The sequence below is a fragment of the Podarcis bocagei genome (assembly GCF_964188305.1).
Source record: "Podarcis bocagei genome assembly, chromosome: 10".
Lineage (NCBI taxonomy): Eukaryota > Metazoa > Chordata > Lepidosauria > Squamata > Lacertidae > Podarcis > Podarcis bocagei.
The window spans coordinates 34,120,126-34,145,858 of NC_138135.1; the positions used below are offsets into that span (position 1 = coordinate 34,120,126).

Here is a 25,733-nt window from a genome sequence, read left to right on the forward strand (position 1 = left end):
CTCCTCCGTCCAGCCCATTTGCAGCAGCGACGGAAGGGGGCAGGCACAGCACTCCGGAGAAATCCACTTTGGCTTTCGTGATGGCAACCTGAAGACAGAACATATAAGAGTTGAACAATGGCATATATATATATTATTCTACCTTCCAAGAAGTAGGTCTCTTCTCTAGCTGTAGCTCTTTTGCAGGGTCCCCCACATTGTTTCAAGTTCAAAATAAATAGGCACAAACAATCTGCATACAAAACCTATGAGCATCTACAGCTCAAAGCAGCTAGAAATGTCTTCCTTCTTCCATTTCATACCTCAGAAAAGTCACATTCATAAGAGTAATCTGGATACATTAACTTTATTTAAAGATGTAATATAATCAAATAAGCCTATATACATAACAAAAGAGGAAACAAGCTACTATTAACAACTAGGAACTGAATGAACTGCTGAGTTTGGCTCTGGAAAGGCTCAGCATATCCTGAAACAAGCTAATTTTGCCCTGCCCAAACTCCACGGCAAATTGCAAAATCCTTATAGAAAACTTTCAAGAGCTCAGAATAGCCTTCAGGCATGCATTACAAGACCTAGTGTAGCTGTGCTGGGCCTCTTCTTACAAACACAGCAGTCTCTGATGTACCGCAGGATCAATGACAATGTTGACCAACTGAGCACTAAAATTGCAAAGCAAGTCCCATCATAGCAGCCCTTACAGCTTAGGTTATTTCTAGACTGGAACCAGAGTCCACCAGCACTGGACAAGTGCTAGGTGACTGGGGTGGATTTTGGTACTATTCTTACTGGTTATCAATTTTATAATTCTAATTTATTAGTTTAATAGAGCTAATAAATTCCCTCAAAAAGCACCAGGAAACAGCCTGCACAAGACCAGGAAACAGCCCACTCTGGTCCTCTTCCCCCACGCCCACCAATTTACAAGATTAATGCTATTTCAGTGCTTTCTCATACGTTATCACAATAATACTTCCTTTATGCCCATTTATCAGCTTGTATGGTCCCACAGCGAGGTGTACGAGCAGGCAGTTCTTACTCGCATGTACTGTTCGGGTAGAAAGTCCCTTCCCTGCCTTGTTCATTGTTTCCTCCATCTCAGAGTTTGTACTAATGGCTCGTGGGGCTTTGCCAGGCTAAGCTTACTGCACTTTTGACTGCATGAGGGGAAAAGACAAATACAGAGATTTTCTTTCCTCTTTCTCTTGGAGCAAAAGGGAAATGAGTGGAATGAGAGTTGAAGTCTAACTAATTTGGGGCTGAATCTGGGTGGGAATGAACTTGGAGAAAATTGATCTGGGGTGTTATGCATTACTGGCTATGATATTCAGTACCCATTACCCCTCTGTTCTTCATTTCAGATGTCCTCACACTTAGCAGCAATGCTTATAAGGCTATGGGGACACAGAGCAAGCCTATAATCATATGGCATGTTCTGTAATTTTCTATAAAGCTGAACTCTACAAGTGTGTTTCTTACATTTTAAATACATTTCTAACAGGGACTATGCATGAAGAGTAATAACACTCCTGTGATTACTTGTCAGTAATAACTCCAGCTACCGTATTTTTCGCCCCATAAGACGCACTTTTTCCCCTCCAAAAATGAAGGGGAAATCGGGGTGCGTCTTATGGGGCGAATGCCTGCAAGCCTCGCGCGCCCAGCAGGAGGTCCCACCGGGTGCGCGAGGCTTGGGGAGGCAGCCTGTCGCCCGAAGCACGGGGAGCCCTCGGGAGGGCTCCCCCTGCTTCGGGCGAGTGTCTGCAAGCCTCGCGCACCCGGCAGGAGGTCCCACCGGGTGCGCGAGGCTTGGGGCGGCAGCGGACTGCTCGCGGGGCTCTCCCAGGGCTAGCGGATCGCTGCGCTATACCAGGAGCTTGGGGCGTGCTGAGCTCAGCGCGCCCCAAGCTTCTAGGTGCGCGCAAGCAGTCCGCTGCCGCCCCAAGCCTCGCGCACCCGGTGGGACCTCCTGCCGGGTGCGCGAGGCTTGGGGCGGCAGCGGACTGCTTGCGCGCACCTAGAAGCTTGGGGCGCGCTGAGCTCAGCACGCCCCAAGCTCCTGGTATAGCGCAGCGATCCGCTAGCCCTGGGAGAGCCCCGCGGCTCTCCCAAGGCTAGCGGACTGCTTGCGCGCACCTAGAAGCTTGGGACGCGCTGAGCTCAGCAGGCTCCAAGCTCCTGGTGTAGCGCAGCGATCCGCTAGCCCTGGGAGAGCCCCGCGGCTCTCCCAAGGCTAGCGGACTGCTTGCCGGCACGCAGAAGCTTGGGGCGCGCTGACCTCAGCTTGCCCCAAGCTTCTGGATTAGCGCAGGGGTCCGCTAGCCCTGGGAGAGGCGCCCGGCTCTCCCACGCTAGCGGAGACCTTGCCGGCAAGCAGAAGCTTGGGGCGCGCTGAGCTCCGCACGCCCCAAGCTCCTGGTGTAGCGCAGCGCACCTGGGGGGGAAATAAAATTTTTTTCCTTTATTTCCCCCCCAAAAATCTAGGTGCGTCTTATGGGCCGGTGCGTCTTATGGGGCGAAAAATATGGTAATTTCAAGGTTTCAAGGAATTAAAAAAGCATCCACCCACAATGATGCATTGAAACAGTGGAAAAACTAAGGCTGTCAACTGATGAAAAGATTTTTTCTTCATTAATCAGTTTATACATTATAAAAATTAGAATATGGATATTCTTTGGAAACAATGAATCATAACATACCGTATTTTTCGCACCATAGGACGCACTTTTCCCGTCTTAAAAACTAAGGGGGAAAGTCTGTGCGTCCTATGGAGCGAATGCAGGGGGGGAGGCAGGCAGGAAAAGCCCTCAAGAGCCCCACACAAGCGTCGCACGGCTCTTGCGGGCTTTTCCCCGAGAGGGAGAAGGGACTGACACCGCCAGTCAGTCCCTTCTCCCTCCTCTAGAAAAGCCTTGCACAACCTCTCCAGCGGGGGGGGGGGAGGCTTCGCAAGGCTAAAGAGGAAGCCAGCGCAGCGAACGGGATCCATCCTGTTCGCTGGCCCGGCTTCCTCTTTAGACTTGCGCGCCTCGGGGGGGGGGGAGGCTTCGCAAGGCTAAAGAGGAAGCCAGCGCAGCGAGCGGGATCCATCCCGTTCGCTGCCCCGGCTTCCTCTTTAGACTTGCGCGCCTCTGGGGGGGGGGAGGCTTCGCAAGGCTAAAGAGGAAGCCAGCGCAGCGAACGGGATCCATCCCGTTCGCTGCCCCGGCTTCCTCTTTAGACTTGCGCGCCTCTTGGGGGGGGGAGGCTTCGCAAGGCTAAAGAGGAAGCCAGCGCAGCGAACGGGATCCATCCCGTTCGCTGCCCCGGCTTCCTCTTTAGACTTGCGCGCCTCTGGGGGGGGGGAGGCTTCGCAAGGCTAAAGAGGAAGCCAGCGCAGCGAACGGGATCCATCCCGTTCGCTGCCCCGGCTTCCTCTTTAGACTTGCGCGCCTCTGGGGGGGGGGGAGGCTTCGCAAGGCTAAAGAGGAAGCCAGCGCAGCGAACGGGATCCATCCCGTTCGCTGCCCTGGCTTCCTCTTTAGACTTGCGCGCCTCTCCAGGGGGGGAGGAGGCTTCGCAAAGCCTCCTTCGCAAATCCATCCCACTGCCCTGGCTTCCTCTTTAGCCTTGCGTGCCTCTCCAGCCGCAAGAGATCTACCAGAGGTAGATCTTAACCCTTGCCTCACCTGGGAGCTTCTCTGGGTAGGAATTCCCTCAGTTTAAGTGAGGTGGGGGAAGTGTGGCAGGTAGGGGGGTACCTGCCTAGACACTGAAGCCACATGTCTCTCAGATGAAAATTGGGAGTGGGCATTGTGTTAAGTGCTCTGATGGTGTGGGCATTGTGTGAAGTGCTCTGATGGTGTTTCCTGCTTGGCAGGGGGTTGGACTCGATGGCCCTTGTGGTCTATTCCAACTCTATGATTCTATGATTCTAAGTGGCTGTGGATCTCCTGCTGCAGAACTGTAGGACTGTATAGAGTTGGGAGGGCCACCCGAGGGTCATCTAGCCCAGCCCCCTCACAATGTAGGAATCACAGCTAAAAAACGCCAGGCAGATGGTCCCCCAACCGCTGCTTAAAAGCCTCCAGTGGTGGAGACCCCAAACACCTTCCGAGGTCATAGAATTGCAGGGTTGGAAGGGAACCCCAGGAGTCATCTAGTCCAGCCCCGGTGGACAGCGGGCGCAATCCATCCCATTGCGCAAGACTAAAGATGCTGCTCAAGGCTAAAGAGGAAGCCAGGGCAGTGAGTGCCTGCCCTGGACTGCCTTGTCTTCTTCTTTAAACCTGGAGAGGTTTAGCTCCTGGCTGGAGAGGTTGCGCGGCTATGGATCCCGTGCGCTGTCTTGGCTTCTTTGCTCTTTGGGGCTGGTAGGGGAACCCGGGCTTCCCCCGCAGCCCCGAGAAGCTCTGGGAGAAGCAGACAGGCTGTGCGCAGCCTGTCCGTTGCTCTTTGGGGCTGGGGGGAGGGATAATATTTTTTTCCTTGATTTCCCCCTGTAAAAACTAGGTGCGTCCTGTGGTCCGGTGCGTCCAATAGAGCGAAAAATACGGTAGCTTGAATTAAGTTGTAAGATATCACTCATCTTTTGGGAGGGGATATACTTGATATTGTTTTGCTCAGTCAGCGTAATAAGGACATGCTAGAACAACAACAAAAAAGCCTTTAAAATGTTGAATTCATAGCCCCTCATTTAAAACTGGATCACTGATTAAGGTTTGTGACCCCCATATAAACTGCATAATACTTTACAAGTCTGAGGATGCAGTTGCATTATAAAGCATACTGTCATTCTCCACATATCCCCAGCAATAAAGGTTTCTGTTGTTAGCAAATTATTTTAAGACAGAAAGGTGGGGAAGTAATTCCATTAGCAAACTTGCTATGGACGTTTCTCTCTATTCTTCGTTCCTTTAAGTCAGTTTCTATTTAGGAGTGGTTACCAGGGTAATGGCAATTTCCTACTCATTTAAGAATTGCTAAGCAACCTGCATCAACTAGCAGCAGCAGGTGGCATGCAGAAGTAGGCTATTTTGGGAAGCAGTAACTACTTTTCTTGCATTTAAAAAAAGCCATCTGTTACATGTCTCTGGCAACTGTGATCAGGAGGCCAAAAGAAAATCTAAAGTAATCTTTAGGCAGAGTGGTGTTAAGTGGATCAAGTTTTAAGCTAAACAGAGAAGGAAGAAGCAGTGGTGTTATAGCTGAGGACAACATTCTTTCTAGACAGTCCTAATTCAGAAAAGTAGGAAACTGCACCATGTTGTTGATAGTCTACTAATAAGCAGAAAACAATCACCTAAAACTGGGTATTTACCCAGAAATATCAGTGCTCCAATCAGTTCTTCAGAGGTTCAGGCACAAGTCTTTCCCTATCCCTGTTACTAATGACACTACACTTGGAAATTCTTAGGATTAAATCTAGGAACAAAATACATTAAAAAATATGCACTGCCTAGAGCCATGGCAGGTCTTTCAGATAACTGAAAAATAAGGCCAGGAAAGTCCAATCAACATAGTTTTCTTTTATTCATTCATTCATTCATTCATTCAATTCCATCTATCCTGCCCTTACTCCCAAAGGAACCCAGATGCATACTATAGACTGTGATCTGCATATTTAGGGAAGTTCTATTTTATAGAGGGACATCCACCCTGCTACCTGCTATGCTCTTTCTTGGATCTTCTCTATGCAGACAACTACCTGAGTGTGGTCTTTTGAATGATTCTCCAAGTAAGGAACTAAAGTGTGCACTCATTTTCAGTGTACAAAGTGAATGGTATAAGAAGCCACTGTTTTCCCTATTATCTTGTCCCTCCCCAGCAGTGCAAGGAGGGAAACAGTACATCCAGTACTTCTACTGACAGTGCTGAAAATCAATGGTACAAGCACCTGTTTCACAAGGAACTTCTGCATCCCTATGGTTCTTTCCTTGTCAGATTAGATTAGAAATGCGACAGGGACAATGACTTGTCATTCCCCAACCAAGATCAAACAGCACCAGTCTTAAGGCAAATTCATACCAACTATATTTAAGCACACTAATGTTTTATGTGGTTATGCAATGAAGTCATCTAACATATCTCCATCATATACACAGCACAAACAAAAAATGGGTTCCATACAACATAACTGAACAGTTCACAGAATTACTTGATTACAGCTACTTTACACCTATTTTGCCTTGTGGAAAGCTGTACATGCACTGGATTTCCTGCATGGAAGGGCTAAATTTTGATTATAGAACATAGAAACCTGCCAAACTCAACTGGGAAGGCTTCAAGGAAGTTGAGGTAAGTCCCAGTCTACAGAAAATTCAGTGCCTGTTCAGTCTTTAGGTACACACGGATACATAAAAATATGTATTTTAACTTAACAAGGCTTTCCTAGAAACTCTGGTTTAGTCTAACCACAGGTCCAGAGGATGGCACTATCTAGTCAATCAAGTGCCAACAATGCAATCAAATATTGCTAATATTAAAGTTGTATAGCATAGTAGCATAGCTACTGTAGATTGTATGACTGGTAATAATTATACTGTTGCTCTTTAAAGTGCACAGTCCAGTAACAGAAGCAGAAGGCAAAAAGAAAATTTTTGTGTCTCTAAGTAACGCCTCCTTTATAGCATATTCAGTAAGTTAGGGGAGAGACAGCACAGAAATGTGGACACCTTGAAACTCCTTTTTCCGAGTTGCACAAATTTCCACTCCCAAGCTCTAAAAGCATGTGATCACAGAAATAATGTTAAGTGGAAATTGCAACACTGATGTTATTTTATCAGTCCTATAGCTTCTGTTTGTTGTAAGAAGCAACAGATGTTAACTATATATCCATTGATTGAGGAAGTATTCTGCAGGCCCTTGATTGAGAAAGACCAAAACAAGTTTTGCAATCCATGTAGACAGAGGAGCAAGTGTGATAAGGATTTGACAGATGGCATGCTGATACAGGAAGGGGGTCTGCAACACTGGACCTTGCCTCTTCATTATTTTCAAAAGGAATAAATAAACAATATGCAATGATCACCTGAAATATCATTGCTGTAATATGAAAGGATGAAGTAATAAAACAAGTTGTGCCCCTGCAAGAAAATCTGAAAAGGCTGTGATCCTATAAACACTTAAGTTTCATTTAAATGACTCAGATTTGGGTTCACCTGCACATATTAACAGTATTTATGTCAGCCTACTGTACCAAGTATGTGGACACATACCCAGAAGGGAGGAAATGCATTTATAACTGGAAGCACATTTCCAGATACCATTCCACTAAAAAGCACTGGTTCACACAATGGCCAGCCAGATCTCTACAGGAAACCCAAATGCAGGACATAATGACAATGGCCCTCGACAGATGGATCACATGGGTGTGGCTTCAGTGAGAAGTCCATGCAGCCACAGCAATTAGAGCTTCCAAAATTACCAGTGGTGCTTTTTTCCTTAAGCCCAATATAAAATGCTTTTTCTATACCCAGTCCAACCAAATCATAGGTCAGCATTTAGCAAATGATGTTCAGGCATCACTTGCTCAGCACTGATCCACACCCTTCAGGAGCACAGCCGGCACAAAGCTGTTTGACTCACCACTGTATTTCAACAGGAAGTCTATTAACCTGTCATACTCAACCATCCAAAACTCTCCAACCTGCACACAGACTTGGATCTATGAATGAGTATTTTTTAAACATTTAAGGTTGTTTCCCCCAAAATTGTGGTAATTTGTTTATTAAGCAAAGGGGGGGGGGAGAGACTTTAAAAAGATTTCCCAAGCTCTTAACAATCAACTCTTTCAGAATCTTGCTTAGCTTATCAACCCTCCCCTCCACAAAAAAATATTCTTCTCCATACATCCTACTCCTCTTAAACTGCCATCTGTAGAAACACAGATGTTTTGTCATCTCCATAGGCAAGCTCACACTTTGTGCAGAAATGTTTGCTGACTCATGCTTTGCCATATACACATATCAAGTGTTAGGGACAAATGGGCATCTAACATTTTAACATGGAGCAGACGTGCACCAGGAAGCCATTTCTAATCAAGTACTTACTGCAGGTCCCAATGGGGTGATTTATTTAGAGCAGGGTTAGGGGACCTCTGGCTGACAGGTCAAATTGGGACCCATGCTGAACCACAAGCTACAGATTTCCCAAACCTCACTCATCTGCCTTTCACCTGATATTATATGTGACATCAGGTGTGGCGCAGAGATGCAGGGGGTTTGGCTACGCAGCAGTTCCCTAAGGGGAACTTGATCACATATCCAATCCCTGAAGAAAGCAGCTTTGCCAACACTTTACTTGGCACTATGAAGCACTTCCCACATGCCAGCTGGCTGTAAGGCATTTGGGAAGCACTTCGCTTAAAAGATTTGCAAGACTTGTGCTCAGAGTTTCCCTAGTACTGAAGGTAAGGCTTCCAAAGCTCCTTGCACTGAGGTTCCCAAGTGCCTGCCAACTAGGTCACTGTTGGGTGCCTGGAAAGTGCTGCACAAACAACTTTGACAGGTGAGTTGGCCTGCCCACCTGTTTAAGTTGGCCTGTGGGCTATAAATATTCCCCACCCTGATCTACAGCTTAATGTGAACCTTTGGGCAGGTGGATGATTATGAGAACATGGAGCCCCTGAACTTGAGTTTTTTGGATTATCAGCATCAGTGCCTTTGTCAGGTGAGGCAAGCATGTCTGTGATTCTTTCAAATCATGAGAGGTAGCAACTTAACAAACATATCAGTGATGTGGGATGAAGAATTTTCCACAGCTATGTTTTTCCATGGACCCAAGTACATGGAGTAGAGTTGTTCTGGGGAAGTATTAGTTTGAACACTATAATTAATTATGCAAAAAAAACCTAAGGCACAAAGAAATTTTCCAAAAAAATGTTTTCCTTAAAAAACTTTCTGATTCAAAATTTTCCAGGAAGTTCACATTGCCCATGAAAACCATGGGTTCTGAAATAGCTACCAGATTTTGTGTTTGGTATAAAAATACACAATAGTAATTAATTTTTTACACACAGATCCAAAAAGCTAGTATCAGTAAGGTTCCCCTCAACCCCTCTCAACTATAATATGTCAAAGCCAATCTACTTTGCAGGAGGGCACGGTTGCGGGCTGGCCTCACACTTTCCCGCACTTAGTGGTGGCGTGTCAAGTCCCCCGCATCATCAGGGAGTCGCAGCCCGTGTCACGCCCACAGCCAGCCAATCCAAGCTGGGAGCTCTTCCTTCTGCTTCCTGCTTCAGTGGATCTCCCGCCCTTTCTTCTTGCATTCGACAACTTAACCTTGCTATGGACCTTGGTTGGTCGCCTGTTGAAGGGGCCTGGTAGGAATTTTTCCACTTGGCAGATTGGCACCAGCCACTTGGTTTTCACCTACCTCGTAGCAAATTGTCACAACTTTGTAAGGTTTGGTGGTTAGGCATTGGAAAAGTTTGGTTGATGGGAGGAGAAGTTGTGGCCATCACCTGCCCCTCTCCCCTTTAAGGGTATTCCGTTAAAAGAATCCAGGGGTCGTGGTTCCTGTCCAAAGCCCAGGGAGAGGCTAGGGCCACGATACGACCACACCGGTGACCCTGAGGGGAGATCCGAGTTGATGTACATCAACGGTGCTCCCCCTACTGGTGGTTAACCATTGTGAGACTCCCTGCGTGGCAGGCAGGAGCCAGATATAGTCGGTTTGGGTCCAATGCCTAAGCCAATACCATTCACATTCTGTAACCAATAATATTGTGGCCTTTATTAGCCCATTAACCTAAAAGACTGGTGTCCACGTGTCTTATTCATCAAATGGGGGGGGGGGGTACAGGGCCTTGGCATGCAATTAATTTTAAAAGGAAGCAATGCAACTGGAAGATTACAAACCTTATAGTTCCCACAAATCAATCCAGTTCTGTTCCATGCCAGGCGCTCCAATCACTACAAAAGAAACAGAAATCACACAAATCAAATCTCTTCTACAAGACTTAAGCCATGTTACCTACAGATAAAAAACAAAGCAGCTCCCATCTTGTTGCCACCAAATTTAAGTTGTTTGGCATCCCCTCTAAAGCAATGTCAGGATTCAGACAGTATTTGAAGGCTACATTCAGATGACACCTCCTCTACCTGTGGTTTGGAAAATCACGAACAATACTCCTCCCTTCACAAGCACAACTTAATAAATTATTTCTTGGTTTAATCCAGTCCTGGTTTGTTTGCATATGCAGATCAAATCCCAGTTGAGACAATCTGTGATTCTTTTAACATCTTACTGGTTAATTTTGAGTGTACAATGTATACAGAAACAGTCTTTATTTACAAATAAAGTTTTTGTAAATTACAAAGTCTTTATTTACAAATACAGTAAATGATGCAGCATACTAAATGCAGCCTAAGCAAGTCTTAAGTGACACAAAGCAGCAACAGTTTTAGATGAGAGTATATACTTGAATATGTCTATGCAATAATGGGACTATCAGATTATCAGATTCTGCTAAGTGGCTACTGCAGCAACATATGGAGTAGTGCACAAATTTAGAATAGCAGTGCACTCTCCACATGCCTTATGCATGAGGAATTACAGTGGTACCTCGGGTTACATACGCTTCAGGTTACAGACTCCGCTAACCCAGAAATAGTGCTTCAGGTTAAGAACTTTGCTTCAGGATGAAAACAGAAATCGTGCTCCAGCGGCGCGGCAGCAATGGGAGGCCCCATTAGCTAAAGTGGTGCTTCAGATTAAGAACAGCTTCAGGTTAAATACGGACCTCCGAAACGAATTAAGTACTTAACCTGAGGTACCACTGTACAATACAAGCCGCTTCATCTGAAAAAAGTATTACCAAAGAGAACTATATCTAAATTTCCTTAACCCTAGACATATCCCACTTTGAACATACCAATAGTGCACCAAATATAGATCATGAGCCAAGCCAGTCAAACTCAGGAGTAGATTTGTTTAAATGAATGGACTTTAGTAACTTAGGTATATTAATTTCAATCTACTCTGAGTAAAAGGTAAAGGGACCCCTGACCATTAGGTCCAGCCACGGACGACTCTGGGGTTGCAGCACTCATCTCGCTTTACTGGCAGTGGGAGCCGGCGTACAGCTTCTGGGTCATGTGGCCAGCATGACTAAGCCACTTCTAGCGAATCAGAGCAGCACACGGAAACGCCATTTACCTTGCCGCCGGAGCAGTACCTATTTATCTACTTGCACTTTGATGTGCTTTCGAACTGCTAGGTTGGCAGGAGAAGGGCCCGAGAAACGGGAGCTCACCCTATCACGGGGATTCGAACCACCAACCTTCTTTTTTATTTTTTTTTATTTTTCAATTTCTGTACCGCTTTATATTTTTAATAAAAACCTCAACGTAGTGTATAGCGTATGAAATCAATAAAACAATGGCAGGACGATGTTCCTCTGACCTCTTGAGGAGCTTCTTCAGTAGGGCTGGTGAGTCTGGGCCTCGCCCCCTAGGCCAGGTGGAAAGGTTGTAAATATACAACCCCATATTTATCCTGTTAGCATTTATCTTTTCCAACCTCCATCATGTGGCAGCATTGGTACTCAGGTGACAGCCCAGGTTTTCATGAAAAATAAGGGTATAAACTACTGTAAAGTTGGTAGAACCTGATGGTAATCACCACCAGAACATTTCAGTTTGAAATTTTCATTACATTAATTTGTGTGTGCAAAAGAATGCTTTAATCTTTGAAGAGCAAGAGCTCTCAACTGGAAGAAGCTGCCAGGGACATAATAATAGACTAAGTTTTACTTGCTTCTTCAAGTGTGCATTAGCTACAAATCACAAGAATGATATATTTAATGTGATTTTTGCTTCTGCATCTTCATATTCTAGAGCCAGAACTGAACAAATGAGAAACCACATTAAAAGAAAAAAGTATTTAAAGAATAGGTCTAACATTGAATTTTAATGCACACAACTGGATGTGAAAATAAAAAAAATTCCTTCCAGTAGCACCTTAAAGACCAACTAAGTTAGTTCTTGGTATGAGCTTTCGTGTGCATGCACACTTGGTATCTGAAGAAGTGTGCATGCACATGAAAGCTCATACCAAGAACTAACTTAGTTGGTCTTTAAGGTGCTACTGGAAGGAATTTTTTTATTTTGACTATGGCAGACCAACACGGCTACCTATCTGTAACTGGAACAACTGGATGTGGTCCCTGTACTTTGGTAACATTTTACCACATTTTAGCCTAAATGCCAGTAGCAATCTAAAATGACATGCTTTTTGAGCACCATTCCTTCCTGCCTCTTAACACAACTTAGTTTCTTTCAATAGCTCTAAGCAGTCACAAAAGGTGAAATAGAATCAAAGAATCGTAGAGCTGGAAGGGAGCATGAGGATCATCTAGTTCAACCCCAATGCAATGCAGGAATATGCAGCTGCCCGTTATGAAGATCGTGCCTGCACTATGCTCTACCCAACTGAGCTATCTAACTTCTCACAATCTTCCAGACAAGGGCGTGCAGTGTACTGCCTCAACCATCAGATTTAATTGACTTCCCTACTGCCAAAGATCACTCAGTCAACTACTATGGAAGTTCCCAGGAATATCCAGAAAGGTGAGGGGTTATGACTACACTATGTACAACCACTTCCTTTATGCCTGTTGGGTAGTCCCACAACAGATAATTAGCAAGCCAGTTTGCCAAGAGGTGGACGTTAAAGGCCTCATGAGAAGATATGCTAAAGCACTTCTTTCCCAATACCTGCTTCTTTTCTGGCATAGACATCTATGCAGTAATACTTAGTAAGTCAATGGCATGCTGCAGCTTTAAAAATCTAGCTTGGGACTCTAACAGAAGGCAATGTAGGAGGCACTTTACTGCAGTGAAGGCTTAGCCATTAGTCTTAGCTGCTAAGATAGCCCTTCTGTAAAGCATTTACCGGTATATAAAAGCTCCTTTTCCTTAACTCTTTTCTCCAAAATATGAGGGTCTTGAAATATCGTAAATAGAAATGAGAAATAAAAAAAGAAAAGGTAAAGCCCTTTAGACCACTTGGACATACAATGGAAATGAGTAACAACTTAAGTTCCAAATTCCAACAGATCCCAACATATTTTCTGCCTCACCCCAGCTTACATGATTAGTCAATAAACATATGTAGGAAAGCAATTTTTAATCATCTCATGTATTTTATTTTTCTTAATAGTGCCATGTTATGTCCACAGCTCAACTACACAGCTGGTAACAGAACCACTATGAAGTTTCCCCCCACCTCTTTTCCAGCTGTGTGGTATGACTGTACTGCAATAAAATAACTTTCACAAGTCCCCTTCCCTCCGAGAAAATAACGTCAACTGTAAGAGATGCAGAAGTCTTGTCTTGCTCATAAACTTATAATTCAGTGGAAAAGTTTATACACCATTGTTTACATGTTCCAGCTAAGCTGTTGGTATTCTAGCAATTACAATGGGTTATCTGCCTTTGCTAGTGGTGACTCAGAGTTTAGTAGTTGAACAACATGGAAATTCTCCAACTGGCATTAAGAAAGAGCCTCTGATCTGAATGCCACAATAGGGGTTTAATTTTCATATCCCTCTTTCTCCCACCAGTTACATATTTAAAAGCTCAAGTAGCTCTCCCTACAACCATCAAGAGTCTAGGATCCTTCATCTAAACTTAACAATCCCAAGTTTCTAATTATGATTTCTGTTGTCTATGTGGAAGGAAGGAAGAGTCCCTCCCTTTATTCCCTATTATGAAAACCACAAAGCAAAGTTATGAATTCCTGTACAGCAAGAATAATGAACCTCTAGTCCATAAGGCCTCCCTTTCCATCTCAAAGTCTCTGCTCTTGACCCCACCCCTACACTCCCACACTTTTAAAAAAGCCTGTCACATGGTAGGAACAGCTGGAAAGGAGTTAGTTTTCCCCTCCTAGTTAGGCAAGACACACACAGCAAGTAGGACTTTTTGAAAGCTTCCAGGCACCCAAGTACTGTGGCACCCAAATCTTTAAATGCAGTCATAATTTGTCATCTGCAGACAATGGCAGAATAGACCAAGGAAGAAATGCTTGGCAGCCCTTTTCAAAGCTCAGCAACTCAACATCTCCACCCTGCACAGTCTCCAACTTTAAACATCAAGCCCACTTTGAAGAGGTTTTGTCTGTTTGGGAATAAGAAAATGGGAATACTTCTGACAGCGACAAGGTAATGGAGATGCAAGGTAAAGTAAAAAGCAAATGAAATGTCATCAGATCAAATTCCCTACTTGATTTCTAAACAGCAAATTCAATCAGAAAATAAAATGCCTGTAACTTCTACAATGGCAAGAAAGAAGGTTCTGAGAAAGCAAAGGCTAAAAAGCAAGCAAGCAAAGGCTATCCCACTAACAAAAACAAATTTAAAATGTGCATGTTGGAATGGAGTTCACTGTTGCTACCATAGTTTCTCAAATTACCTGAATCCAAAATGTACATGTGAACTTGAAGGAAGGTTCCTAAGAAAGGTAAATTTCAGCTGCTCTGTGTAAAACACTAACTGCTGACCCAACTTTCGCATGTTTAATTAGAATTCCAAAATAAAGAAGGCCAGAGGCAGAAAATGAAAGCTGCCTTCTCTATAATTAAAGAATGTCACCAAAGTAGTCACACTGCAAAAACATACTGAGGCGATAGCAAACATCTACCTACCTTCAAAATAAAATGACAAAAGCAAGCATAGCCCAGCGTCAGCAAGCAGTTTCAGCTAGTCCTTGGTAGCGTTGCAAAGTCCTAATGAAGGTGTGCACTGTCCAAAGCTGCACTGAAGTATATACTCTTTTCAGAGTTGCAACTCTTAATTTTAATCACTCCTGTCCAACCATCTGCTATAGGACATAACTGGAATTTTATTTTATTTTTAAAAAAGAATGAAGAATCCTAAACTATTACAACCAAGAAATGTTAGTACACAACAAGCATAGATTACTAAAGTAACAATAAGCAGAATAAAACCTCAATGGAAGTGCGACAGATAGAAGCCCAAAAGACTCCTCTTTCTACTCATTAGCCTCACAATGCAGCTCAAAATAAAAAAATTCCTTCCAGTAGCACCTTAAAGACCAACTAAGTTAGTTCTTGGTATGAGCTTTCGTGTGCATGCACACTTCTTCAGATACACTGAAACAGAAGTTGCCAGATCCTTCTATATAGTGAGAAGGTGGGGAGGGGTGTTACTCAGAAGGGTGGTGGGAATGGGAGATAGGCAGATAGCTGAGAGAGCCTGTTGACGACTCTTAACGACTGTAATAGGTCTTACAGGAAAAGGCAAGGGGTGAGAAGGTGAGAAATGGTTTAGTCATGTATAGTGAGATAAGAATCCAATGTCTTTGTTCAGCCCAGGTCTTTCCATGGTTTTAAGTTTGGTAATGAGTTGTAATTCAGCAGCTTCTCTTTCCAGTCTATTTCTGAAATTCCTTTGTAGTAAAACAGCTACTTTGAGATCTTGTATAGAATGTCCTGGGAGATTGAAGTGTTCTCCTACTGGTTTCTCTGTTTTGTGATTCTTGATGTCAGATTTATGTCCGTTTATTCTTTGGCCTGTTTGTCCAATATAGAGAGCTGAAGGGCACTGTTGGCATTTGATGGCATACACAATGTTAGACGATGAGCAATTAAATAGTCCCGAGATGGTATGTGTGATGTTGTTGGGGCCAGTAATGGTGTTGTCTGGGTGTATGTGGCAGCAAAGTTGGCATCTGGGTTTATTGCAGGCTCTGGTGCCAGTGTCTGTGTTAAGTCTGGTTGTAGTATTATTGTGGGTTAGGAGTTGTTTAAGATTGGGTGGCTGTCTGTAGGCAATGAAAGGTCTTCCTCCCAGAGCTTGAGAAAGAGAACTGTCATTGCCCAGGAGAGGTTGTAGATCTCTGATGATGCGTTGTACTGTTTTAACTTGGGGGCTGTATGTGATGACTAGAGGTGTTCTGTTATTTTCTTTTTTGGGTCTGTCTTGCAGCAAGTTCTCTCTGGGTATCAGTCTGGCTCTGTTGATCTGTTGTCTAACTTCATCTGCTGGGTATTTTAGTTCTGAGAAGGTTTGCTGTAGATCTCTTAGGTGAGAGTCTCTGTCTGTAGAATTGGAACAGATGCGGCTGTAACGTAGTGCCTGGCTATATACAATGGACTGTTTGGTATGTTTGGGATGGTAGCTAGAGGCATGTAGATATGTTTGTCGGTCAGTTGGTTTGCGGTATAAGGTGGTGTCTATGCGCCCATCCTGTATTTTTATAGTAGTGTCCAAAAAATGTATTTCTTGCATAGATTGATTCATTGTAAGGTTGATTGTGGGGTGAAAATCATTAAATTTCTGGTGAAAGGTGTCCAGGGTCTGTTGACCATGTGTCCAGATGATAAAAATATCGTCAATGTATCGCAGGTACAAGAGAGGTTTGAGTGGGTAGGAGTTCAGGAAACGTTGTTCTAAATCTGCCATGAAGATGTTGGCATACTGTGGGGCCATGCGGGTGCCCATTGCTGTGCCGCTGATCTGAAGGAACAGGTCATCACCGAATTTGAAGTTGTTGTGGGTAAGGACAAATTGGCAGAGTTTGGTGGCAAGGTCCGCTGTGGTTTTATCTGAAATGGTGTTCCTTATAGCTTGTAAACCATCGTTGTGTGGGATGTTGGTATACAGAGATTCCACATCCATAGTAGCTAGTATAGTATTGTTGGGAAGATTATTTAAAGATTGTATTTTCCTCAGAAAATCTGTGGTGTCACGTACATAGCTGGGAGCACTGATGGCATATGGTTTCAGAACAGAGTCCATATAACCGGAGACACCCACTGTAACAGTGCCAATACCTGAAATGATGGGGCGTCCTGGATTTCCTGGTTTGTGTATTTTAGGTAGAAGACAGAAAGTTCCTGGTCGAGGTTCTGTTGGTGTGTTGGTGAGGATCTGTTCTTGGATGTGTGGGGGTAGCTCCTTAACAATCTTGTTTAGTTCTTTCTTGTATTCTTGTGTGGGGTCTGAGTCCAATTTTGTGTAAAAGGCGGTATTGGAAAGTTGTCTGTGAGCCTCCTGAATGCAGTCATGTCATCATGAACAAAACTGACTACATTCAGGAGGCTCACAGACAACTTTCCAATACCGCCTTTTACACAAGAACTCTGTATGCCACCTTGAGCTCCTTGGACCATTTCTCACCTTCTCACCCCTTGCCTTTTCCTGTAAGACCTATTACAGTCATTAAGAGTCGTCAACAGGCTCTCTCAGCTATCTGCCTATCTCCCATTCCCACCACCCTTCTGAGTAACACCCCTCCCCACCTTCTCACTATATAGAAGGATCTGGCAACTTCTGTTTCAGTGTATCTGAAGAAGTGTGCATGCACACGAAAGCTCATACCAAGAACTAACTTAGTTGGTCTTTAAGGTGCTACTGGAAGGAATTTTTTTATTTTGACTATGGCAGACCAACACGGCTACCTATCTACTAATGCAGCTCAGTTAGCTTCTTATATCACATTAAAGACCTTTCATTTAGACCTCAAAAATAAAGTTATTAAAACACTTTGCATCTGGGCGTTCTGACAGAGCTTAGATTTTTAAAGCACTTGAAATGCCCACTTTAAACATTTCTCACATCACAAACCCCTCTTTAAAGGGTGCACTTTCTTTGAAACGCTATCATGCACACTGAGTGGGCCACTCTGTTGTAAGTGGCATGTGTGCAAAGGGCTGGATTATTATCATCATTTATTAACTATGTATACTGCCCTTCAGGGCGATTCACAGCATAAAAATACAATATAAAAACACAAAAGACATAATAATAATAACACAAACAAAAATGAAACAAAATATAACCCCTCTCCCATAAAGACATTTAAAACCATATAGGATGTCAGTCTGCCAAAACCCTGGTTGAAGAGGAATGCTTTGCTTTTTGCCTAGCACCTAAAGGTGTATAATGGAGGTGCCAGCTGTACCTCCCTGAGAAAGGCATTCTACAAATGGGGAGCCACTGCAGAAAAGGCCCATTCCTGTGTTGCGACCCTCCAGACCTCTCGTGGAAGAGGCACACAAAGAAGGGCCTCATTACCGCAGGGTCCTGGTAGGTTCATATGGAGAGAGGTAGTTCTTGAGTTATTTGTGGTCCTGAGCCATTTAAGGCTTTATAGGTCAAAACCAGCACTTTCAATTGGGCCCAGAAACTAATTGGCAGCCAGTGCAGTTGGGATTTCATAACCTTCAGATGTTTTAAACCCTTATGAAATATTCAACATTTTCTATCCATATCAGGGATCTCTAGCATACATTACTGTTTCTAGTGGCTATTCAAGAACCAATAGCTAGAAACCTTATTTCCAAGTTAAAGTTATCTATGAAAATTATATCCTTGCTTCAATATTTTTTAAACTTAGGTCAACTCTATCCCAACTGCAATTTGTTTCGTATGTTGTTAGTAAGGGAATCCCCTTTAAGCTAATCTCACAAGAGACTCCCTTTTCCTATAAGAATGGCTTTTACACTGAATCAAGTTCCCATAATATATCTTCCTTGTTCCTGGGTAATCAGAGACTAGCAAATTACTCCAATGTATCATATATTACCATGAGTAATCTCTCCCACTACTGAAAACACCCCAGAACCATGGTTACAAAGAATACAAATGCCTCATTAGTGGCAAATAACTACAGATATCTTGTCACTATCCAGTATTCAATCGTCTTCCTTTTTCCACTAATAGATTTATGACAGACACAGCAAAGCAGACAGGTTTTTTTTTCTTGATTAGCAGCTATTAAAACTAATGAAATTAATGTTTGCATTACTCCAAACCAGGTAAGATCAACAAAACACAATATGAAGCAGCTTTTTAAAAAAACAGAAAAGTGCCACTGGGCAAGGCAAACCAGAATAGTTCGGAAGGCTTAAGGAAGAGAGGTTATACTTACAACAATTATACTTACAACAGGTCCAAAGCTCATGTAATACAAGTCTCAAGTGGCACAACATATTTCGGAATTCCTTTGTGAAAGGGAATTTTAATCTCAAGTCAATCTCCCTTATATTCCTGCTGTAACTCCACAAAAGCTTAACTACGCTGTATCCAGTTTCAAATTTGTCATAATACCACAAAATTAACAGGAAAACACGCTATTTACAAGCATCAAGCAAATTCGTAGAACTCTAAAACTATTATATTTAAATTTAAGAACTGATATTCACTACAAGGTTAAAATTGCAAGTTCCAATATACTAGTTAAAACTATTTGCCTTTTTCTAAAATTGTGTCACAAAGATGGTCCTCAAACTATCAATTTTATTTTTCCATAAAGTGCTTATAAAAAGAATTCCACAAAATTTCAAATATTCATACACAGTGCAGTAACTGAAATCTCATTTTGCAAGATTTGTGGCATTTTGTTTAACTAGACACTATTGTATGTCATACCTGAATTATCTTTATTAAATGTATTTCAAGACAACAATCTGGATTTGCATAATAAAAAATTAATATGTAATTTATTACAAGCGACATGATGCAACATAAGCAGACACTGAAAAGACCTTTCTAGCACAATGGTAGACAACTGGTACACAATAGTTTGGAAAACAGCCTTCCTTGAGAGATTAATATGTAAACTATGGTTGACATGTGGACAGATCAAGAAAGATGGCTTTACCCTCAGGTGATTTAATTTCATAACATATGTCAGTATTCCAGAAAATGAACAATCCCCTCCATCAGCATTTGGTTCAACCTGGTTGATCTAAATGTTAATTTAAACATAATTATCTCTACTTTTAACTCCCATGTTCATCAATATATGGTATATTGTTTCAATGGAAACATAAATAGGAAAAATGACTATTACTCATACTTCATCTAAGCACTACCACAAAGATTCCTGATTAGGCATTTAGCTATGTGATACTGAATGTTATCGGTTAACTCTGTTCTATCATGTTTCCCCTTTGTTTTTGTTTAGACCAATTCACGAGCCAAGAACTTACACATGGACCATTAATAATGACCATATGTTGTAGATATTACTGCAAATTGAGAAGACTTGGTCCATTTATTTGTATCATTTATTATTCCTATGATCCTTGTATAAAACCCAATAAAAAGTTATTTAAAACAAAAACCAAAGTAGACACTATTATCCTCTCTATTCTTAAAGACATGAAGTTTAGAAGATGAGTTCACTGATGGGTAGTCTCCTGATGTTATACTAATTTGCCCATTCCAAAGTTAGGCCCACAGTAAAATGAATTTAACAAGGATTCTTGTCTCCAGTACTTGAGGAGCAAGCAAGAGGAAACATATTAGAAGTTATACTGCTATTTAAAATCAACACAACTTTCAGTACCACAAATGTGAAATGCAATCCTAGGTATGTCTACTCATAAGTTATACTGAGCTGAAGTGCTTTATTCCTAGGTAAGGCTGCAACCCAAAACAGTGAGTTAAAATATAAAGACAGTTCCAACTTATACATACAGCAAAACTAAGAACAAAGGCTGAATTCATCCCTATATTTTCATGTGATCTCTAAAGAGTGGAGACAAGGAAGAAGCAAAGAACAGATGTGATTAAAAGCATAAGCAGGAAGACACAGCAAAGGACAGATAGCTGTTTGCATACTGACCCCTATGACCAAGTCCTTGTGCATGCAGAATGCTGTACTCACCAATATCAAATTCTGTATCATTCTGACATCTTGCACACAAGCACAGAAACACTATGGGAGGAATTCAACATTGTGCTAAAACAACTGTTTTGGCAGGGAAGCATTTGGGCTTGCCAGACCAAACCAAAGGATCCCCAACCGTCCCAGAGCCAATTTTGAGGAAGTGGATGGAGGAGAAAGGAAAAAGACCCATTGCACGCAGTAGTCCTTGTGCAGGGTTTCCACTGACTGGACTTAGTTGAATCCCGACCACAATGCTCTGGAATTGGCTGGTGTGTACAGAGTATTCCTTTACTTAATTTCCCCATCCTCTTCCAATCTGCATGCTATTTCTATTTTAGTTAAAAACACATGTAAAAACAAAATATTCAGATGTAGAATGTCTCACTGAAATTCAAGCAATCTGGTTTTAACAGAATGATGAATTGAAAGAAACTGTAATCTTCAACGATCATGAAATGCCTGTAGGACCTCACCAACACAAAGGAATTAAAGTTTCACTTTAAGTAAATTACAAAAATAGAGAAAAGGGAAATTAAAACAATCAGTAATATCCCTCCGCATTTCTTCATAAGAAGTTTGAATATTTAGGTTAAAAAATATGTTCGTGTCTGAGGCTCAATTTGATAAAGGTTTACAAAACTACTAACAGCAAGGAGAGGCAAATAAAAATTCTCAGTACAATTCAGCCAAGAGAACTTAAAGACAACAAACTTGTAGCACATGATGAGAAAATCCTTCACATAATGTAATAAAATTTATGGATTTCTTTGTCACAGGTTGTTGTGAAGACCACTAGCAGACACAGATTTTTAAAACAATTCATCAAATTCAAAAAGGACAGTTTTTTACACCAGCTGATGGTGGGCCAAGCAACAAAGGGCATTATCGCTACCATGCTTCACTGTGCATATCTGGACTTCACTGGTCTTTCCAAATTCCCAGCTATACGTAGGGCTATAAGTTCAGTGTTAGAGCATCTGCCTCACTTGCAGGTTCAATTCCCAGCTTCTCCAGGAAGGGCTGTGAAAAGCTCCTGTCAGAAACCCTGGAAAGCTCTGCCAGTCAGTGTAATCAATACTGAGCTAGATGACTAAAGGTCTGACTCAGTACAGTGGTACCTCAGGTTAAGTACTTAATTCGTTCTGGAGGTCTGTTCTTAACCTGAAGCACCACTTTAGTTAATGGGGCCTCCTGCTGTGCTCATCCTGAAGCAAAATTCTTAACTCAAGGTAATATTTCTGGGTTAGCGGAGTCTAACTGAAGCATATGTATGTAACCTGAAGCATATGTAACCCGAGGTACCACTGTATAAGGCAATTTACTAGATTCCTAGCATTACTATTAGTATTCAACATACTGCTAGCGTAGCATTTGCTTACAATCTACCACCACCTTAGCTTCCATTTCTCCCTTTTAAGCTTTCATCATACATTGTATTAACTATTCTACCAACATGAAGGATTTCTTTAAGTGTCCCAATAGACCAAAAACCTGATGATTCATAAGGATAGATGTAAGAACTATCGACTTCAAACTCAATTAAAAATGAAACTCCAAGTTATTCAGCTTTCATAATAATAACAGATGGGCAGTGCAAACTTCCAATAAGCAATATCCCTCAAAAAAATCATTCTGCAACCACTTCCTAGGCAAGCACTTTAATTAGCAGAGCAAGTATTTGCTAAACATATTTCTGTCATGTATGAAGTCAGCTGTCCACAGAAAGCAGGAAACAGGCCTGGAAGCAATGTCATCAGTGAAATTTTATTTATTACACCAGTTCTACGCTACTTAATATATTAAAAAAAAATCTATGCAGCATACAGAAAACTGAAACAAACACTAAATATTACAAAAAAGTTAACATATAAAAATATTACAGTAATACAAATAAGCCGCCTGTCCACTCAGTTCTTTCTCCAGCCTCTGCCCTATCTTCTCCAGCTGCTTCACTGTCCCATGATCAGGGCTTGCTTTTATGGGCAGGCACCAAAGTGGATGGAGCTTCGTCAGGCTGCCCACACACCTGTGTTCCATTAAGCCACTGTTGCTCAAACTTGTTCCCCAGCTGTAGTTGAACTACAATTCCCATAATCCGAAGCTAGCAGGACCAGTGGTGAGGGATGATGTGAGGTGTAGTTCAACAACATTTGGGGACCCAAGTTTGAGAAACACTACATTAAGCAGTCAGGTGCACTCTCCACACCCAGCACCAGGTGCAATATGCTTGGTCAGTTTCCCAGGGTATCCCAATGATAGAAAAAGGGCACCCTGCTGATCACAGTTCTTTCTCCATCCTCCAACTGCAAAAGGGCTTCAACCTCATGATCAGAAGCAAATGAAGAGTACAGTTTGCTATGTATCCATTAAAGAACTACTTCAGAGCATATTTTGTACCTAGAAGTTATTCATCCTTATATTCTATCTGTATACAATGACACCAAAACTGACATTCATTGGTTTTATATTGCATTTTTGTTTTAATTATATTGTTTGTTTCATACTGCACACCATTTAGAGCAATTTTTAAAATATCAAGCTGTTTATAAATGATTTTAATTAAAATCAATATTTATACACATACCAACTATTTTTCTACACACCTGAAATATCAATCTTCACTTTCTTTTCTGTGTGCCTTAAATAGAGATGCAAACTATGGAATGCAGTGGAAATTTTGATGTAATTATTTCATCTTTGGATTAAAAATGCCTACCAAATCTTGATGGCTCATGCATTTTCTGCCCACCTATACTCACATACTGTACTTTTCATTTCACCAAGTTACACAATCCCATGCCATAATTTCATAACTACCATTTTCCCATACTATACTCCTCAAAGCTGGTGAACTGCACTCTTGAGATACTACCCTGGGAAACAAAAAGGGAGGCTCCTGCTCAAGACCTTCACTAGGTCAACAAGTATGCAAATCCCTTGCTAGAGAATTAGCTAGGTCAATAAAGACTTACTAACACGGGACTGATCTGACAAGTCACTCCAGTGTTTGAAAACAAGAAGTGTACAAGAAAGCTTATGCCATAATAAACGTTTTCAGCCTAAGGGCCACAATGCCTTGCAGGCAACCTTCTAGATCTCGCCTACCAGACACGGCAACACCAGAGGGGAAAAAGTGGGCAAAGCAACAGATGCAATGCTTACATTTGTACATTCAAGCCACACAAAAACCAGAGGTTTCTCAACATTCAAACACACACCCCTCTTCATCCAGGCAAACAATAAGCATTACTACAGTTCAAGAACAAATTCTTGCCAAGCAAAAGCACTCAAGGAAGGCAAATGGCTGATAAGAGGTGTGGCTTGGGCAGAGCCCCAAGGACTGGCTAGAGAGGCCTAAAAGGATGCATTTGGAAACCACCACCACCCCAGGGCCTGAGGTTCCCTACCCCTGCCTTAAGGTATCATAAGCCTGCTTTTATTGCAACCAGTGAATACGCTCACTCTTCTGTAAGTTGCTACCATGTGATGTCCAGATGCTTTCAAAGTGGGAAACCCAAGAGGAGTCCCATGTCTTTATGCTGTTAAAGAGGATGCATCCTTGACTATGGATGAACTATAAGTGCCAGTGTGATTCTATTCACAAGCTCAGATCCTCGGATGTTAAGCAGCAGGGAAAGTACTAGCAAAGGATATTCTTGCTGGCCTCCAGCCCACAATGAGCCAGCCGCATTCAACCACCCTCCAGCACAGGATTCTGGGAAGCATCAAATGATAATTCATCCTGAATCTATATGCTCAACGCAGATTCCTACATGTGCCAGTGGGTGGGTGTGATCAGCTCAGCCCATATTCTCAAAACAGTCTTCCACACAGATTGCAGATTGCAATTCTGAAACTGAATCAGGGACAATCTTGCATTCTTGAAATTACATAGAGAAGATCCAGTACATTTACATTTCCTTTGCAATTAAAATTTTCTGGGAGGAAAAGAGTCTCAAAGACAAAAAAAACCAAAAAACAACCCCAAGAATTTTTTGGTGGTGGTGGTGGTGATCCTGGAGGTTTATTCTTGTCGTCCAATAAAAACCCAATAGTTGAAAACAGTGGAAAGGGAGGGATGATAAATCCGTTCGGAAAACGGTGAAATGACACAGCGGAGGGGGGCGTTACGGGGAAAAGCAGAAGCCTGGCTGGCGGCTGATGGAGAAAAAGGATACCTTCGGTGGCTCTTAATTATTTGGGGGCTGGGGAGGCGGAACATTCGCATTTTTACTCACGAGCGCATAGCAAAGGGGCGGGAGGGCCACGCCAGAGTCACGTAGCCCGAAGGAAAGGCCCGGTCGTGGGAAGGGGGCGCTGCAAAGAAGAACGGCGTGGGGCGACGGAGGGGGGGGGCTGCGTGGTTCGTGTGGGACGGGAGAAGGAGGGCGCGGTTCTCCCGCCAGCCTCCGCCGTGGGGCAAAGGAGGAGCGTGAGGCGAGCCAAGGCCAGGCTCTCCCAGCAACCGGGGCAGCCCCGCTTCGTGCTTCCCAGAGGGGCGGTTCCCTGCCCCATACATGGAGGGACATTCCCCCCCTCAGCGGGCGGGCGGGGCGAGGAGTTGCCGGCACGCTCCCTCCCGAAGCCTCCCTCACACTCACCTGGTCACGACTCCATCCCAGCTGCCCGCACTTGGCCGCCTTCCCCTTCCGCAGCCTCCCACAGAAAACTTCCCCGAGCGCGCAAAAAAAAAAAGAACCCCGGCCCTCACCGCCGCCGGCTCAGCTCCTCTCAGCCGCGGAAGCTCCCGCCCACCAGAACGCAGAGCTACGGGACGAGCAGGCGGCGCGACCAATCCGAAGGCGCGGAGGCGACTGAATGACGCCAGCGCCCGTCAACGGGTGTCGAGTAACTCCGGGTGCTAACGGGCGAGAGGCGGGGTGGGGAAAGGGGCAGGCGGGGCAGAGAAAGGTGACTGAAGAAGGAAGCAGCCAATTAGAGGATAGGAATTATGTCATCGGCAGAAGGTGAGGCTGGCGTGCTCGAGCGCCGCGGAGGAGCCGCGAGGAAGGAGGGGGAGGAGCCCTTAAAGGGACAGTGCGCCAGCCTAGGCACGTAGCGGGCTGCTGCTCCTTTGCAGAGGCTTAAAATATCTGCCCCCCACCC

The 25,733-nt window shown here is 43.3% G+C and overlaps 1 long non-coding RNA gene across 1 annotated transcript; it reads right to left on the reverse strand.

The window, feature by feature from the left end:
* Positions 1-5: 5 nt before the first annotated feature.
* LOC308595455 lies at positions 6-25,389 on the reverse strand. Its single transcript, XR_014012033.1, has 3 exons — positions 25,229-25,389; positions 9,843-9,896; positions 6-88 (listed from the first exon to the last, which is right to left on the reverse strand). It is a non-coding gene; the product is annotated as an uncharacterized lncRNA (long non-coding RNA).
* Between the last annotated feature and the right edge of the window lie 344 nt (positions 25,390-25,733).